The sequence below is a fragment of the Rhipicephalus microplus genome, chromosome 5 (genome assembly GCF_043290135.1).
Source record: "Rhipicephalus microplus isolate Deutch F79 chromosome 5, USDA_Rmic, whole genome shotgun sequence".
In the NCBI taxonomy this organism is placed as follows: Eukaryota; Metazoa; Arthropoda; class Arachnida; order Ixodida; family Ixodidae; genus Rhipicephalus; species Rhipicephalus microplus.
The window spans coordinates 12,435,526-12,453,095 of NC_134704.1; the positions used below are offsets into that span (position 1 = coordinate 12,435,526).

The window sequence follows — 17,570 nt, forward strand, 5'->3', positions numbered from 1 at the left end:
TAATCATATCATGAATTTCGGACGTAAAAATCCAGGTATTATTATTATTATTATTATTATTATTATTATTATTATTATTATTATTATTATTATTATTATTATTATTATTATTATTATTATTAACTTTATCGTTTTAAAGACATAAAATATCTCCAACATTTGCATTACCGTTATTTGACCACCCTTACAATAAAAGTGATGTCAAACATGATGCATGCGGAAATAACAGTAACGTACGTGTATGGGCTTCTAAGTTGTGTATTTGAATATTACTGCAGAGCAATGCTGGAAAACGCAAAATACTCAAACGACCGGTACCACGTGTTGTCAGTCCCAAAAAACGAATAATCACATCCGCCATATGAAGAAGTTCATCTTTCTTTGAAGTTGAAATTAGTTTTATTTTGATGGGTCCAACTGTAGAGTTCGAAGCTAACTTCCGCTTCAATTACGCAAGCAAGCAAGAAAGAAACCAAACGTACGACTAAAAGTATGGGGCCTAATCAGTGCTTACGAAGCTCCTATGTGCACCATAGTATTGTTTTACCTCTTTTGCAGTTATTTTTTTATTTATTCCGTCGTATACTTTTATTCTTGTTTCATTATTTGTGGACTTCTCGCATCCTTAGCCACGCTTAAACATATCGTCAGGGCTGAGAACTCACTAAATTATGGTTAGAAATTGCACAAAACCTGTCTAATCAAAACTATAAATTCATATTTTTTAGTGTGATTATAAAACGCAAAACAAAATATTGTGCAAAAAATATTTAGGGAAAGTCATTATATTTCAGTGTAAAAGCGGTAAAGAGGACTTTTTCTCAACATGTACACTTGCAGAGAGGAGGATGTAAGCTGGAAGCAGGAGTGCGCAAAACATCAATTTAGTGTGGCTAAACCAAACACGAAATAATAGCACCAAATCCAATTTGAATTTATAATCTATTTGCAGTAGATTCTGAACATTGCACAAATGTTTTTGCAATTCATATGAATCTCGTTCCCTTCCTAATGTCTTCAATCTTTATCAAAAGCCCCATTGAGCAATCAGCAACAAATAAGCATACTGTTGCTTGCCCAGAACTTTTCAAAGTGCAGACTTTAAAATCTACATCCGACATTATCAAGCCTGTACATCGACGTACAGTAAGTGAAATAATGGCTCCACCAGCTGCCGGAGCGTAGAGAGAAACTTTTTTTGTAAGAAGGAAGAGGGGGACGCACCTTTGAAGTAAGTTAGTGTATGTTCGCAGCTGTCAGACTTTTATTGAGAGGAGAGATTGACCCCCCCCCCCCAACTCCTTACGCCCCTCAGACACGCCAATGACCAGGCAAGTGGTAGGAACATCGAGAAAGTTCAATGTGCACCTACAAACTCACAGCTACGCAGCCACTGCCACGCTCATTAAATTGTTTTCTTGATATCGCGGTAGTGCTACATGCTAATAAATGTCGCAGTAATAAAATGTTGTTAAATAAATGTCCAGGGGTGTCTTCTGCCTGGTGATCAGAGGGACATACAGTCCACATATGGCCAGAAGTATGTGACGTTGTTCAGCGATGTTACGACAGTCGGGGCTATAGACGTTAGGGCAGTCAGAGGAATGCGGATTGCACTGCAGACGATTTCCTCGCGGTGTCGCAGTTACCTGAGTGAAACCATTATGCAAGCGCTGGTCCTACGGCCATCTCAAGTTTGCCAGTTGAAGCGTAACCCATCAACCGGAAGGTGAGTGTAGTCTTTAGCACATGAACGACACATCCTCAATTTTCGTGCCTTTCAATGAACCGAGTCTCTTGAATCGAACACGCAAGACATGTTGACAGTACATAGATAAAAACAAAGGTTTGTCCTCTTCTTGCTTTTGCGTCTGGTGAGCTTGCGCAACCACGTAAGACATGTGCACTGAAGCGTTGCTCATTGTTTAATAACCTAGGCCCTTGCTTCAACGCATGGTGTGTACCGTTCCCAGGGGCATGAACTTGCGTGTCTCATCGTGTGCACTGTTTAAACTCGACCAACTAAGTGTGGGTTTTAACCTATGTGCGTCGTTCTCTCTCGCTCCTGTTTTGTCAGCACTGTTTCCGCGTTGACTTTCAGTGGCAAATAGTAACGGCGTTCTGAGCGTTCGCAGTAGTTCCGGAAGTGAGCAGGAAAAAAAAATCCTCCCACTCTTCTTCCGTTTTCTAAACTCGTTTCATTTGGATAATCGAGTCAACAAAAAAACAATAAATGCGCAGTGTGGCCCCACTTCTATTCAACTTTCGTTTTGGCAAGCACCATATCTCAGGTCGATGATTATATGGAAGTTTTCCTGTGACGATTGCTCCTCCTATCCGTTCTGCCACGTCTCATTCCCGATTGTCCTGATTCACTGGTTTCTATTCAACCTTTCTGTAATGCTTAGCACAGAGGAACAAAATTGTATGGTTGCCTGGTTGTCATACGTTCTCTTCGTTGCTGCTCTTTCCCTTTGTTTCACTGCAATGACAGCAAAACATACGATTCACTAATAATGTGCTAAATGAAACTAAGAATGCGCAAAAATAAAATGTTTGATACCTATTCAAACATAATATTATCATTTTTGCGATATTAAGGAAAAGCATGCTGTTTAAATCAACAACACTGTGCGAAATCTTCTGGAAAGAGCTCTCGTACAGCAGCGGCTCGCACAATAAAGTACTTGGAGCAAAACTATTCGGTGATGGACAATAGTACGAATAGTTGCGAAGCCTCGTGACTCTTATACGCAGTTTGAAACGTTTAGCTTAGCACGCTGCCTACTATATGTAAAATGCGTAACCTGGCCTTCGTAGCGCACCCATGTCGTCGTCTTACGTCGCGCTGCCACTCACAACTCTGTTTGACAACTGTCACAAACGACTCCAATTTTCGGAGCATCCGCGGGCCACACCTACCAAGGAAGGGCGTTTTTGTGGGGAGACGACATCCGGCGACTATAACGACCCAGCGTGGCGCCGGCTCGTCTTCCCTGCCCCTGACCGGAAGGGGAACCGGCGGTCTCAACAAGGAGAATTACTCCCAGATGAGATGGGAGCACGTGGACGCCCCTGAAGTGGTTTGAACTGCATCGGAAGAGCAGTTGACGTACAGCCAGCAACAAGTGCGGTCGTCGGTGTCGCGAGTCTCGCGTAGGCGGCGAGCATGGAGTGACCCGTGCAACGTATTGAGACGGCTGCAATTCCGGGCACCCTCGTCGTCTACCAAGCCGGCGAGACCTTCAGCGGCACCCGTCAACTCCCCTACGTGCACCAAGAGCTGGCCTGGTCCGTATGGAACTTTTTATTGTGACTTTTTTTTAACTGTTAAATTGTTTTAACCAGCCTTTTTTTTCTTAACTGTGTAGTTGTGTGCGCTGCGACGCACATAGAAATTCAAAAAAACGCGACCAATGATCATTCTGTAATTATTGCCTTGTAACCCTCTTTTCTGATTTCCATCTTGTTGTTATTTTATTAATGTTCCGCATATTTGTCTTTAGCCTGTATCTTTTGTAGTGTTTTTAGCCCATTTTGTTATGTAGCTGTTGTTTCTATCGCGCGTATCAGTTTTCCTCCTTTGTTATTTTTGTAATCTCCTGCCTTTGCCCTTGTTTTAATTAAATGCTTGTTTATGTGTAATCAAACTCCGTGTCTGCTCTATGAGTGCGTCGGTCAGGCCCACACATCACCACACGTGCAACCCCGCACGGGTCGACCAACCCGCAAATAAATTCGAAATGTGCCACTTCGAGGCCTTTCAGGCGTCGCAGGCCGAAGCGTTAAGTGGAAGCCTGCGAGTCTGCCGCACGTCGGTGTTGGATCGGCGGGGCCTCACTCGAAGTGCGTGACAACAACACAGAGATATAAAGCGAGTGGTCAGGCTAAGAGGTGCTGGTAATCTTCGGTCATGGCGTCACAACCGTAAGAAGCGAAATAATAGACTGAGAGGGAACACGGTGGCGCACATCCGCGAGGTCACGAACTTTCCTCGTCCCTGCGTCCGTGCGAGCCGCGGTGGTCACTAGCGAGTTATGTCATCGGGGCCGGCCCTGCCCTGTCGCGTGTCTTCTCAAGCCGTCGGAGAAGCGGCAACGCGTAGCGCAAATGGTTACAAGCGCGAACAACACTCGGCAGCACCGTGGGCTTCGTTCCACATCGGCCTGAATGGGCTATTTGCATTTAAAGCAGCAGAGACAGTGGTATAGTTCGCGCGCCTGCCTCCGCTGCATAAGAACGCGCGCAAACCGCGCACAGGACCGAGTGGAGAGTGCTCTTGGGGCTCAGCTCGAGAGAGGGCGTTTCGCAAGCAGCGTTCAGCGTCGTCTTCAGTGCTCGCCTTTTGTGAGGCAGCGTCTTCACAAGTTTTTTTGCACTCGGCCTTCCTCCATCCGGGATGGTCAGAGAGCCCTGGAGGGGGGCAGCTGTGGTCGCCGGTCAAGCAATGACCCAATCACCAATGGGTTTTTGTGGGTCGCCGAGCTCGCGGTCATCCGAACGACGCTTTCGCGCGCAGGTGGTGGTCGTTGCATCTACGCAGCGGCGTCTCTTTGTTCTCGTCGCGGAACGATGCCCCATGATGCTCTCGCGGTGCTTCATGCCGCCGCTGCGAGGACGAAGAAACAGCACGCACTCGAGTACAAAGTAGCCAACGTGCGCACTGCCGTGTTTGCGGCTTCTTTTCAAATTCAGTGATTAGAACGAGCGAGGAAGAAAGACCGCCCGCGGCTTCAGTTGCCCAATGATTTGTTCCGCCGCTGAATCCACGCGCTCAGGCTATACAGGCTCCTTTGATATACGTCCTTTGGCTTAATAACTTCGCAGAGCTCATATGGCTTTCTTAAGGACTCGGTGCGTGCACGTAATTGCTCTGGGGGAGCAAATCGTGCGTAGCGAAGAAAACCGCGTTTGGTTGGTTTGCCCAATACTGCTTGTAAGGATGTTCAGTTTTGAAGCGCTGCTCCGTATATTGGATATTGAAAGGAACTGAATCACTTGAAAAAGAGTAGTCGGGGAAATTTTTAAATCAGCGATATGTTGGACGTACAACTTTCCGATATTATTGCGAATTTCAGCGTCCACCACGTGTTCTGTATGCATACGTAATTAACGGCAACACTACGGACACCACTGGGGTTCAGGTTCATCGTAATACAGTTTTCCGTGGCTGGTGGCTCGTATCAGTTGGCTTGTGTCGAAACTTAATTTTCATAATTTCGCAAGTCACAGTGCAGGTCCACCGTCATGGTACAGGGGTTATGGTTCTCCTGGACGGACCCGAAAGTAACGGGTTTGATCCCGTGGCCAATGCGGTCTTTTTCGATGAAAGCGAAATAATATGCACCTTGTAGTATATGCTGGGTGTCCAGACCTGCCTTACGATAATTTCTGTACGGACTCTCGTTAATGGCAATGTCACAAGCACCGGCATGCATTCGTGTGTGCAATGCGCCAAAAATTAAAAATATGTGAAGCTATTTACGCCAAAAAACACGTTTATTTAGATGGGAAAGTTACCAGAATCAAAATAAAAGTAATAGGAAGTTAGCACCTGCCTGCGTGGTTTTTTGTTTTGTTTTTTTGCCACGACTTTATGAGCGTAGTTTGCAGCTTGCACAAGAGTTCTAGCACAGCGTCTGAATTTTCATCCGCCAAGAAATTCTGCATCTCTAGTACATTTATTTTTGTTTGGCTTTAGAACACATTGTGGTCCCTCGGGGCGGACTTCAGTGAGGAGCAATGAAAACTAAGGGCTCCGAGTTGGAATCAACCATTGTGGATAACGACATGTTTGAATAATTGGTAGGTTTCCCGTATAAAAATATAAAAGGATGTTCCGGCACAAGTGCGTCTGCTTGATTTAACTGTACATTCAAATTAGCCGAGTTCTTTTTAACGAGCATTTGCTCTTTTCACATAGGCGAAAGCGGTTTATTAAGCCTTGGGGAAGTTGTGGCTGTTATAACGCTGTTTTATAAGAAATTTTTAACCCTGTATGTTATGTATTTTACAAACTTGAAAGCTAAACCATCGTTAGAGTTTTACTTGTACTCCAAGAACTTCTTAAATCATATCCGCAAAAAAGAAAGAGAAGTCACTGTGTTTAAGTTGTGACCTAATGGGTGTACAAATAGGACAATATTGAACGACGGTTTGTTTTATCGAGTAGAAGATCGGTGCACTCGCTGCCACAATTTTTTAGATAAAGACAAGCCGTGTAGTGCCCGGCCCATCCAACAAAGGAAGTTCAGGAGGGATACCGATAACGCGTCGCATTAAACAGTATTTCCGGCTTGCTTCTTACTTTCTCAGTTTTGTGGCGGTGCCACATAAGACACCTGCGTCAGCGCCCTCTCTTCTCCACTCTCTCTCCTAACATCACCTTTGGACATTCTTTCCCTCCCCTATTTATTCTCAGCTGTCAACATGCCATACAAAACACAAAAACTTTAACGTTATATACCCTCGGAAACACCTGACTACCCATTCTGCCTTCCCTCCACTTATACCACACGCCCCTCCCGCGTGGAGTTATAAGTGTAACGCTTCACCACCATCAAACCATATAAGAGTACGAGCCCTATATATGCGGCTATTCTGACATCTATCGGATGTGAAGAGGCGTCTAAAACTCGGAGTGGGAGCGTCTTCTGGTCAAATTTAGGTCTACTTTCTGCGCGTTGTGAGTCAGCCTCACTGGTGGGAAGGCAAGAGATGGACGCCACGCGTAATGCAGCCGCTGTTACCGGAAACAGAGTGAAGCGAATTTTCGAATCTGCCACGGAGAGGTGGCGATAGCGTTCGAGACGGACAGCGCGCCATGTGGCGCCAGACGCAGGCATCATACTGCGCCGAAACGTTCGCCCGCTAATGAGGCTCGCACCGCAGGCGGAACTTGGCATCGCGAACGCGAAACTGCGTGATATCTCGCGTTTGTTAATATTTGCTGTCGCGCCCCGCCGTCAACCTTTGGCACGCTTCTGGTGCTGCTGGGTGCGGAGACGAGATGCGCAGGAACCAGTTACGCTCTCTGCAGGGGAGTTCACGTTCTGAAGCGCGTATTGATAATCTTTAATCCTTTTTTCGCACCCGCCGTGAGAGACGCGCGCATTATGCTTGCAAATCCTCAAAATTGGAAAAACATTTTGCTGTACCGTGCTTAAGTATGCATGGATATGAGGGACGTTACTAAGCAGTGCGAACGCACGTACCACGCGTTAAAATGTACTTCACCTGTTTTAAGGAAAGAATTGGAAAGTTAAGGCTCGTTTTTATTTGTTTGTACAATATTACGGTGAATTAACAGATAATGATGCCAAGGAAAGTGCAGGGGTGTGATTAGCAGTAATTGTAACGTAAATGCGAAGAAGGGAAGCAAAGGGTATGAATGAAAAGATAAATTGCCGCTGGCAGGGAGAGAGCCTACGACCTTTGAATAAATCGTCCGATTGTCTACCAACAGCACTGGCGGGAATCCTATGTCACACTGATAACGCGAGTGCCATTCGCAACCGCTAACTACCAGAACCGTTGTGATAGCGCGAGGAAAGTACTCGAAGTAGATTGCAATTATATTTGTGTAGCAGAAACACTCCCCAAATACTCGCTTGTTTTCCTTATAGCACACCTGCTTTCTCTTCACGCTGTTATTTCCGTCTTTGTTGCTTTCCTCTATTTTTTACACTAGTAAGGGAAGTCACTTGTGGTTCATGACGGCGCGTAACTCATCGCGCGAACATAAGAAAAAAAGCTCTATTTGTTTTGTTTTTTTCTATGTTCGTGCGCTGTGTTATACGCTGTTAAAAGTGCTGCTTCTCGTTAACTTCTCTGCCTTTCCTTGTCTTCTACTTCGACTCACTCTCGTTAAAGCCAGAATTTAGCGGCACAAGTGTGAAGTTTCCTCATGAATTAATGCATGACAAGTCATAATTTAAGTGATGTGTAGGGTGTTGTAGTAGATTACAGGATAGGAATGCTGGAAAGCATCGATCATATTCAAAAGTACTAATTTAACAACCAACCATCAGTCATGTGGCATCGTTCAACGGACATTAGGGGGGCGGGGGGAAATCCGCTGATTGTGTCAGAGGCATTCACGAACGAGCATTATATGGTCTGCCTGCGCCTTCCGACGTTCAACTTTTATAGCCTAGTTAATTAAGACCCAATCTATCAATAATATGAAAAGATAGACTTTGAAACTGAACTCTCATTAGCAAAAGAGAGAGAGAGAGATAAATAGAGAGGAAAGGCAGGGAGGTTAACCAAGCTTGGCTCGGTTGACTACCCTACACTTGGGGTGGGAGAAAAGGAGTTAGCAAAAACTTAATTGTAGTTACCTCGTCCTCAGCATACATCATGGAATTGTGTGTGTATGCTATACGTTACTGCTATGATGTTCTGCTGATAACAGCACACTCTAACAGTTACGCTTTACAGTTACAATCACCGTTGGAAATACTTTTTACTAGACAGGACAATGAGTGGCTGTCATCAACACGCACTCAATATCGTATTAAAGCAGTGCCATCACTGCACTTGCCACCTCAAAGAGGGAGCACTGTCAACATATTCGGTAACCCATTTTTTGTCAATAGTTGGTTGTCAAAGCAGCCAGTAGTCTGTGTTCACGACAGTATAAATAATAAACAAAAAACAAGTACACAGATCATATTTAGTACGAAATACACCTACATTGCTATGAATACCTTTTTCCCCGCTGCACATTGTTTTATTGTACATTGCTACCATAGTGCTTCATAAAGAAAGCAACAGAATACCAATCAAGAAGGGTGTAAGGCAGGGGGACACAATCTCCCCAATGCTATTTACCGCGTGCTTACAGGAGGTTTTCAGAAGCCTAGAATGGGAACAGTTAGGGATAAGAGTTAATGGAGAGTACCTTAGTAACCTGCGCTTCGCCGATGACATTGCATTGCTGAGTAACTCAGGGGACGAATTGCAACTCATGATTACGGAGTTAGACAAGGAGAGCAGAAAGGTGGGTCCTAAAATTAATCTGCAGAAAACGAAAGTAATGTACATCAACCTCAGAAAGGAGCAGCGCTTCGAGATAGGTAATAGTGCACTTGAAGTTGTAAAAGACTATGTCTACTTAGGGCAGGTAATAACCGCTGAGCCTAACCACGAGATTGAAGTAACTAGAAGAATAAGAATGGGGTGGAGCACATTCGGCAAGCACTCTCAAATTATGACAGGTAGATTGCCACTATCCCTCAAGAGGAAGGTATATAACAGCTGTATCTTGCCGGTACTTAGCTACGGAGCAGAAACCTGGAGACTTACAAAGAGGGTTCAGCTTAAATTGAGGACGACGCAGCGAGCAATGGAAAGAAAAATGGTAGGTGTAACCTTAAGAGACAAGAAGAGGGCAGAGTGGATTAGGGGACAAACGGGGGTTAAGGATATCATAGTTGAAATAGAAAAGAGGAAATGGACATGGGCCGGGCATGTAGCGCGTAGGCAGGATAACTGCTGGTCATGAAGGGTAACGGACTGAATTCCCAGAAAAGGGAAGCGGGTTAGGGGGAGACAGAAGGTTAGGTGGGCAGATGAGATTAAGAAGTTTGCGGGTATAAATTGGCAGCAGCAAGCACAGGACCGTGTTAACTGGCGGAACATGGGAGAGGCCTTTGTCCTGCAGTGGACGTAGTCAGGCTGACGATGGTGATGATGATGATGACATTGTTTTATTCACTTTGAGGGGGTTTTCTCAAATGCTGTTACGAAAATTTACTTTGTTTTCAAGGCCTATAGAATAATATTCTCCATGAGAAGTGCGCATTCTATGGTCCCCACGTTTCACTCTTGCTATTCTCGGTAAAGCATCTTCTTACGCAAGAAACAACTATTTCGGGAAGAAAAAGCGAAATAATACATATGCGCAAAACACGGAAAAAGAGCACATACTATTGTCGTCAGAAAAAAACTATTGCACGAGTCATGAAGGTTGCAAGTCTAGCGCCGAATCCCCGCTCAAATATTTACTGCGGAAATTAAGGCGGCCAGGTGTGTTGCTCGAAGTACGATGGCGCAGCGCCTCTTCTTACAAAGAGCAGGCAAGTGATGAAAATGCGCAGGAAGCAAACAAGCAACGGGTGACGAAATTAGATCCCGCAGCTGCGTCCTTTCTCATTCGCTATCAGCTTCCACACGACTCGACTCCGCCCAGCGCAAACATAAAGCTTCTCGGAGCGCCGTCTCTCATTCGCATTCTCCCCTTCGAAGGTAGTTCTGCCTTCTGCCGAAGCAAATACATCGCGACCGCCGCCTCCTCAGTCGTGTATACGTTAATGATGGTCGCGGAGTACGCGGCCCAAGCGCTCGCTCCAGCTATCGCTTTCCGACAAAGTCTTTTTCCAAGTGAACTGTCCTTCTCGCGGCACTGAGTCGCGTTCGGGTGGTGCGGATGAGCGAAAGATGTGCCACGGCCGCGACGCCATTGCCGAGCCGGAAGCAACGTTTCCTCCCCGCTGAGTCGTTCGTTTCACGCACTTCTGAAGCGAAATAAAGAAAGCGGGCAGTTCGACCGGAATGGACGAGCGCTACTCTACGAAGGCGACTACGACGATGCGAAGAATGCGTCTGCGTATTGTCCGCCTCTTTTTTTTTTTTTTTTTACCGTTGTGTGTGCGCACATACAAGATTAATCGGGCGAGTCACCCGAGCTTTCTCCGAGGTACCGTTCCCGGTGCGCGACTCTTCCACCTCCTGCCCCCCTCTCCCGTGCACAAACCTTACTTTCCCATAGCCTGCGTAGAGGTGCGGCATGAGGAACGGAGCCGTTTATGCGTCAGCTCCGGAATTTGCGTGGCCTCCGTTTCCCTCGAAGGTATTCGGCGCACACTGTCCTCGACAAAACAGTGGCGTTCTTTGTTGCGCATTCAACGCGAGCTTGCCGACTGCCGCCTCGGAGACCAGAAGAGTACTTCGAGGAAGTGGTTTAGAGGTCGCCGCTCCGCGCCGCATCTTTTCCCAACAATCGGTTTCTTCGGCGGGCTTCTCTTCTGGTTATGCTCGCGCTTGGAAAGGCATTGTTCTTCTCCTTCTGGTCGCGCTGACTATTCCAATTCATCGTGAGGCCTGCGGGTGGCTCTCGGGTTCAGCGCAGTTTGCACGCACCTTACGTTGAGGCCACAGAGCTTGCACAGCGCTTCTGCAGGACGCGCGAGTCGAAGAAACAAACAGAGCAGCTTGTCCACAAGCGCGGTCGGTATACGGAAAGGAAAGGAGGGCGTCTCTGTGTTGTAAGCCCGCGGGATCGTGAAAAGAGTAGGGTGTGTGCCCCTCGGGGAGCAGCGAAGGCTCACTGAGCGGAGGCTCACTTTGCATTCGCGAATTAAAACCGTCGGATGTTACATGGCAGTGATGGCACACTAAGTGATGTACTCGCTGTTCCCGAGGCGTTCCGCCCTCAAGTTCTTCGGAAGAATGGTAGGAATTATCCTGTTACGTCTTCTCAGGGAGGAGCTACCGGTGACGAGATGGCCTTAGTGACCTCCTAGGCTCGCGGCTGGATTTCTTTATTACGTTCCAGCCCTTCCTGCAGGGATGAGTCACAGTCTTCGTACATTCGTTTGCACGCTCTATTAGAAGAATTCCAAGATAGACGGAAAAATACTAAGCGTCCTGCATTTCCAGTAAGTACAGAACCCGACTACTTGTATAACAAAGCAGCCAGTCTAAGCGCGTCCTTTTTGTAATCGAAATTCAGAACTCCATTTACACAAAGTTCCATCCACCAGTGTACTACATACCTCACACTGAATAAACCAAATAATTTGGGCTGCTAAGGCAAATATTGTGCTTGTATTTATTCTTATATTTCAGTAGTTTAGAGCTTTTATTTAGAGAGATCAATAGGCAGAAAATGTTCATTAATAGGAAAGTAACCATTGCTCACACCATCGCTTTTTCCAATGTATTTCTTTCTTCTTTGTTTCTTTTTTTGTCTGCCACTATGTGCTTTTTGACGAGCTCCATGCAGACCTATTATTGCATAAGCACCAAAATAAGATGAAAATCTGCACAATCATATACAAAACTGTCAAAATCAAGAATAGCCTATGATTATTTGTTCACCCTCTTTTGAACATAACGTACTGCATATGATTTGTCCGCGCCACCGCTTTCAGCAATATGAGTCATGAATATATCAATTACACTTTGTTCTTTCCCAAAATTTTTAGCATGCTTAAACCGAAACTTGATACCTTTCTAGGCTGGGTTTCTGCACCACTGGCTTTGTTTTTTTTTCCTACTCGTCCTACTAATTTCACGATTGCCAATTAGCAATGATAATGGCAATGATGATGTCAGCCACTGATAGACTGTGAAGCACATTTCAGAAGTTCAAAGCACCCAGGCTCGTCTTTGAATTAACGACTCTAAAGAAAGCGGTTTACCATTCGGTAAGGTTAGCACTGAAAGCAGGTGAAATATCTTCAAGTTTACGATTACGCGCCTATGTTGATTGATGAAGTTATTGTTAACACAGAGCTGCCTTTCAAGCCCTTTCCCTAGACCTTGACTAGCGTGACTCTGGCTTTTTATAGAGACCACATAAAAAAACAGCGAAACAAGCCAACACAGTGTATAGATTGTATAATTTTAGTACTTTATTGAGCGATGCTAGGAAGATGGCGGCTCTATTTTTCCGAAAGAAAGAAAAAAAGAGAACTTTCCCCAGGGAAAGCACGTTTTCCGTCCGTCCATTGCGCGTTGATGTCAAACCAGGCGCTGCCCGCATTGTCAAGTGTTTCCCAACGAACGAGACAAAGGTGAACACCGATACAAGAAGGTTGAGAAGCGGGAAGGAGGGCCACCGTGGTATTGCGGTACGCCACCATTGTATTTGAACGCTTCATCTTATCTCGAACTTCAACGTTTGTTTCTTTAAAACGCAGAGCAGGGAGGCGTCTACAACGCTGACGTGGTGTTTTGTTTGCACTCTAGTGGTGCGTGTGTGTGTGTGTTGGGACAAGAGGGGTGTGGGAGAGACCTTTGGCTGACCCACAGCATGGATTCGTGCCGTGACTGACCTCACCTACGGCTAGTCTCGCAAGACACTCTGCCATGATCGTTTAACAATGGCCCCCAGCTCCTTTCTTATCTAACAGCTAAGATCAAAATGTTCATTCCCTTTTGTTTTTGTTTTTTTACTTTAAACATTGCCCGTATAGCGTTAACTTGCTGTCTTCCTTTGTCAAGCTTATAATGCTCGTAAGATAATCAATGTAACTGTATACAGCCAGTGGTTAATAAGAAAGCCAGAGATAAAAACAAATAAATAGAGAAAATTGAAGAGGAAGAGCAGGTATTTCGCTTGAATATATATATATATAGTCAAGTAAATCCTCCGTGAGCAGTCACAAAATGGTTTATTTCGACGTTTCAGCCAGAGTCTGGCTTTCAGCAGGATTGAACTTCTCAATCCTGATGAAGGACAGACTCAGGCTGGAACGTCGAAATAAACCACTTTGAGACTGCTCACGGAGGATCTACTCAACTACTTGCAACGCTACGGCCACTTCACCACCATGTCTGAATGCATATATATATATATATATATATATATATATATATATATGTATATATATATATATATATATATATATATATATATATATATATATATATATATATATATATATATATATATATATATATATATGTGTGTGTGTGTGTGTGTGTGTGTGTGTGTGTGTGTGTGTGTGTGTGTGTGAGAGAGAGAGAGACTGTAGAAATCGGTCTTTCCGAGTCAGAATACCTGCGCTGCAGTTTGTTTTGGGAGGGAGGAGTCTGACTCCCTTCTCTTCGCTGAACGTGTTTGTATGTTAGCGTGTATAATCATACAAATCGCAAACATGTCGCAGTAGGGGGTGAAGTGAGGACCCCACCCTTCAACTCCACTCTCTGGCTCTAAAGCCAATGGCCTACGCCCAGCTTTGCTTTCATGTTTGTTCAGTCAATTCCTATATAATGGCTTGTCCAAGTTTTCCTGCTGTTCGAGAGTGCTGGAAAAGAAAACAAAAACGAAGGAAGGCATTTGGCTGACCACTGATTTATAGATCATTATCTGTGTTATCTGGCCTGTAATTCTGCGTTGAAGGATTGAGGCTGTAAGGAAAAGGTTGGGAAATTAGTACGCACTGCACGGATGGATCTTTGCACATTCTATGTGTGTTCACATTTCAAGAAGTCAGGAAGCCGTAAATGCGTACAATGCCTTTTCCTACAGAGACAGTTGGACTCGTGCCTATTTGGTGAGCAGCCAGGAAAGAGGATGTCGCAGGAAGGTAAATTGCTATAGCGACCATTCGAGGTCACCTGGTAATCTTACTATACCCGTGGAGGAAGGAAGCGTTAGCAGAGGCCCCTGACTAACCACGCTGAATTGAAAAAGAGTTCGGCGGAAGTGTCACCATTCTTTCAACAAAGGATTACGTTGACTGCTGAACCAAACGTACATGTTTCTTCATCAACCGGACACGGAAGAGCACTCTTTTTTTGTTGCGACAAATACTTGCCTTTTAGGCGTTATATTTTTGTTAAATGTGTGCTGTTAGGCTGGTGTTGTGTATCAAGTGCTCGCTAATGAGAATTTCAGGATAATGGGAGAGTAGGTTTTGTCCTGTTTTTTTTTTTTAAGTCGCATTCCTTTCGCGACTTGAATAACGTTAATATTGGATATACTGATTCGGAGACTGTGTGTCAAACAGGTGCAGTGTAGGACATTGATGGAATAAGAAAGGAGAAGCAAAGACGTGAATACTAGCACACGTTAACCTACGGTAAGAGAACAAAGGTGAATCTACTATGAAGCATTAATTAAAGAAAACAGCTTTAGTAGAGCACTAAATTCACTTCTCAATTTTACATTTGTCCCTCGCAGCGTAACTAAGTATAAGTGTAGCGGAAATATGAATAAAAAACATTTGGGAGATGCCACTTACCTTGGAAATCGACGTTATGCAACGTATGCGAAGAGAAGGTGAGAGTGTTGTAATTTTTTTATTCAGTGACACGTTATGAAATCACGCTAAATATATGTAAAAATGTTGCATGCATAGACAAAAGTTGAACAGTTGCAAATGCTTAAATTACCAGTTGTTTGCACTTGCGCAATGATGCCAACGTTAACATGAGTATTGGCAATCGACACCAGAAGCGATAAGCTGATACGTAGCGGTGGTGCTTGCGAAGATGGTATCTCTGAACACTGCTACATAAATCAAATTCAGCGAATGTCACCTAAATGCAATTGACGTTCATCTAACGTGATAGCTATATGATAGGAGTACATATGCAATGTTTATAAAATCGGATAGTGGGCACTGCAACCGCAATGATGTTTCGCGAACAATACGCTCTATTTGAACAGTAGTTCCAAGAGCTGGAGTGGTTTTTTGATAGAACAATTGATTGCCACGCGGAATGCTTGGGTTCGATTCCTGCTGAGACCATGGTAAGTTAATGTATGCGTTCGTTGGGTCAATGCTGCCGATGACATCATTTTCCTAACGCAGTGGCACATACCCACCCGCGGGTATGTGCCACTGTTTAACGGGAGGTGTGTGACGATTTATGCGACGAGATTGGGGCATTACTCATGTGTTGACTAGCGCGTCATAACCGTCAATCCACCTTACCCTCCCATTGTAATTTTGGTTGATGCCAAGGTAGGCGGGTGATCACAAGAGCACCCAGTCGTGACGTCGAAAGCTGGATGACGAATACTTTCATTTCGGCTTTGAAGCAAAAACTTCAGTGTGGCACGTTTTGGGCAGAATGCCACAGGTAACGACCCCGGAGTTACGCAATCCCGCAGGGGCGTCTTTTCGAGTAATCTTTTGTCGTCATTTACATTTCGGCAGCGACCGTAACACGGCAGTGGCATTTCCGCTTCCAGTCTCGGTGGTGACGCAACGCACCGCCTGAATCGTCTTTGTTCCCTTAGGAAAAAGCTCCGGCGACGCCTTCGCGTTTCTGGACTCATTGTCGAAGCTCCCACTTGACGATGCAACAACGGGTCCACTCTGGCGTCCCTGGTAAGACCGACAACACCCGCCTTTTTCGTCTGCTTAGCCTCCGACGCAGCGAAGGGGGCCGTGCCCTTAAGACGCGCTGCTCACGTTCGCTTTCACTAGGCTCCAAAGTGAGTGATACGGGACACGGTAGTCTTGGCGCACAAGAAAAAATAATAACGCTACATTCAAAGAGGCAGACGAGATGTACTGAATCTGTTCACTACGTTGGGCCACGACACGATTGTTTCGAAGCAGCGCGACTTCCTGTGCTGCACCCTCGCTGCAAACGAATGGCGCGCGTCTTACAACGTGTTGTTTTCTGGAGCGAGTTCAGAGCCTCTTCCGCCCTTTACTTACTCGGCTCCGTTTATTTCATTCCCGTACTCCCGCTCGCCATTGTTCACCACTCGATGAGGGCCAAATGTCGTTATCTGGTTCGCTGTTCGACCGGAGGTCATCTTCTTTCTCATTTCCACATGAGCGATCTACGCTTCTGCATCGTCGTCGACTGGCCATTTCCGAGGCGAGGCAATATCTATAATTATCGAGAGGGCTGTATAGGGGCGCATGCGCACGTGCCGCCATCTATATACCTCTGCTTATTTCTCTAGATCATTTTTCTCTCGCTCTCTGATCGAGATGGCGACCGGAAGCCGTTTATTTCGGGCGCGTCCGCAGCGCATGGCACACGTGCTTGCCTGATAAGCTCGCAGCCCGCCGAGAAACGCGCGCATCACTCAAACACTGACCATTGCTCGACCTTCTAACCATTTAACCAGCGCGCTGTTTTCCCGGGTATACGCGTTTTGACTGCAGGCTTCCGCATTCGCAGAAGAACGCGCGTGCAGAGAAGGACAGGGAGAAAAATGCTTCAGCAAAATTTTCACCGTGTGCCACGGAAGAAGGCCCTTAATATCAGCCTGTAGTGCCCAACATGACATGATACGGAGTGCTCTTTCGCCGTTTAGTTAGCAACGTTACTAGACCAAGTATCGTTGTCAAGTTTGGACGTCTCGTGGTGACACAATGATCGCTCGTGTCAAATAGTTGCGGATAACGGCGGGCATGTTTGTTGACCACTGTCTTTTCCGGGTTGCCGCTGTCAGTCATCTGACATCAGTGCCAGTGAATGCAGTTACAGCCACTGACATTGCGTAGTGCGAATGTGCTTGTAATGCAATGTTATTGTGAATAGTCGATATCCGGCTATTTTCTTAACGTCTCCGCACTGTCTGCAGGCTTACCTTACAGCGTGCCTGACTGATAAAAATGGTGTGTAACAATTGAAAATGCAGACCATATATAAAAATAACATTTTTCTAAACGCTCTCAATAAATTATGAACGAAGACATAAGTCGCTCTTGCTTTTCGCTTTCTAGAAAGAAAGCTAGCGGTGGGAAACGAATACTAAAAAAATTGAGAGCAGTCTTTTAAGGAGTTGAATATAACAGTATAACGTAACTAGCACCTGTGCAGGTTTATAGAACTCATCGTTGGACTATATCAACGTAGGAATA

The 17,570-nt window shown here is 45.4% G+C and overlaps 2 protein-coding genes across 4 annotated transcripts in view; both read left to right on the plus strand.

Moving 5' to 3' along the window:
• The window catches only part of LOC142817663 (uncharacterized), a 327,371-nt gene that overhangs the window by 91,530 nt on the left and 218,271 nt on the right, over nucleotides 1-17,570 (plus strand). The window lies entirely within an intron of this gene.
• The window catches only part of LOC142817662 (uncharacterized), a 32,962-nt gene continuing 31,167 nt past the window's right edge, over nucleotides 15,776-17,570 (plus strand). For both annotated transcript variants that reach the window (XM_075894852.1, XM_075894853.1), the window contains exon 1: nucleotides 15,776-16,073. The gene's annotated coding sequence lies outside the window, so the exon portion shown is untranslated. The remainder of the gene's footprint in view (nucleotides 16,074-17,570) is intronic.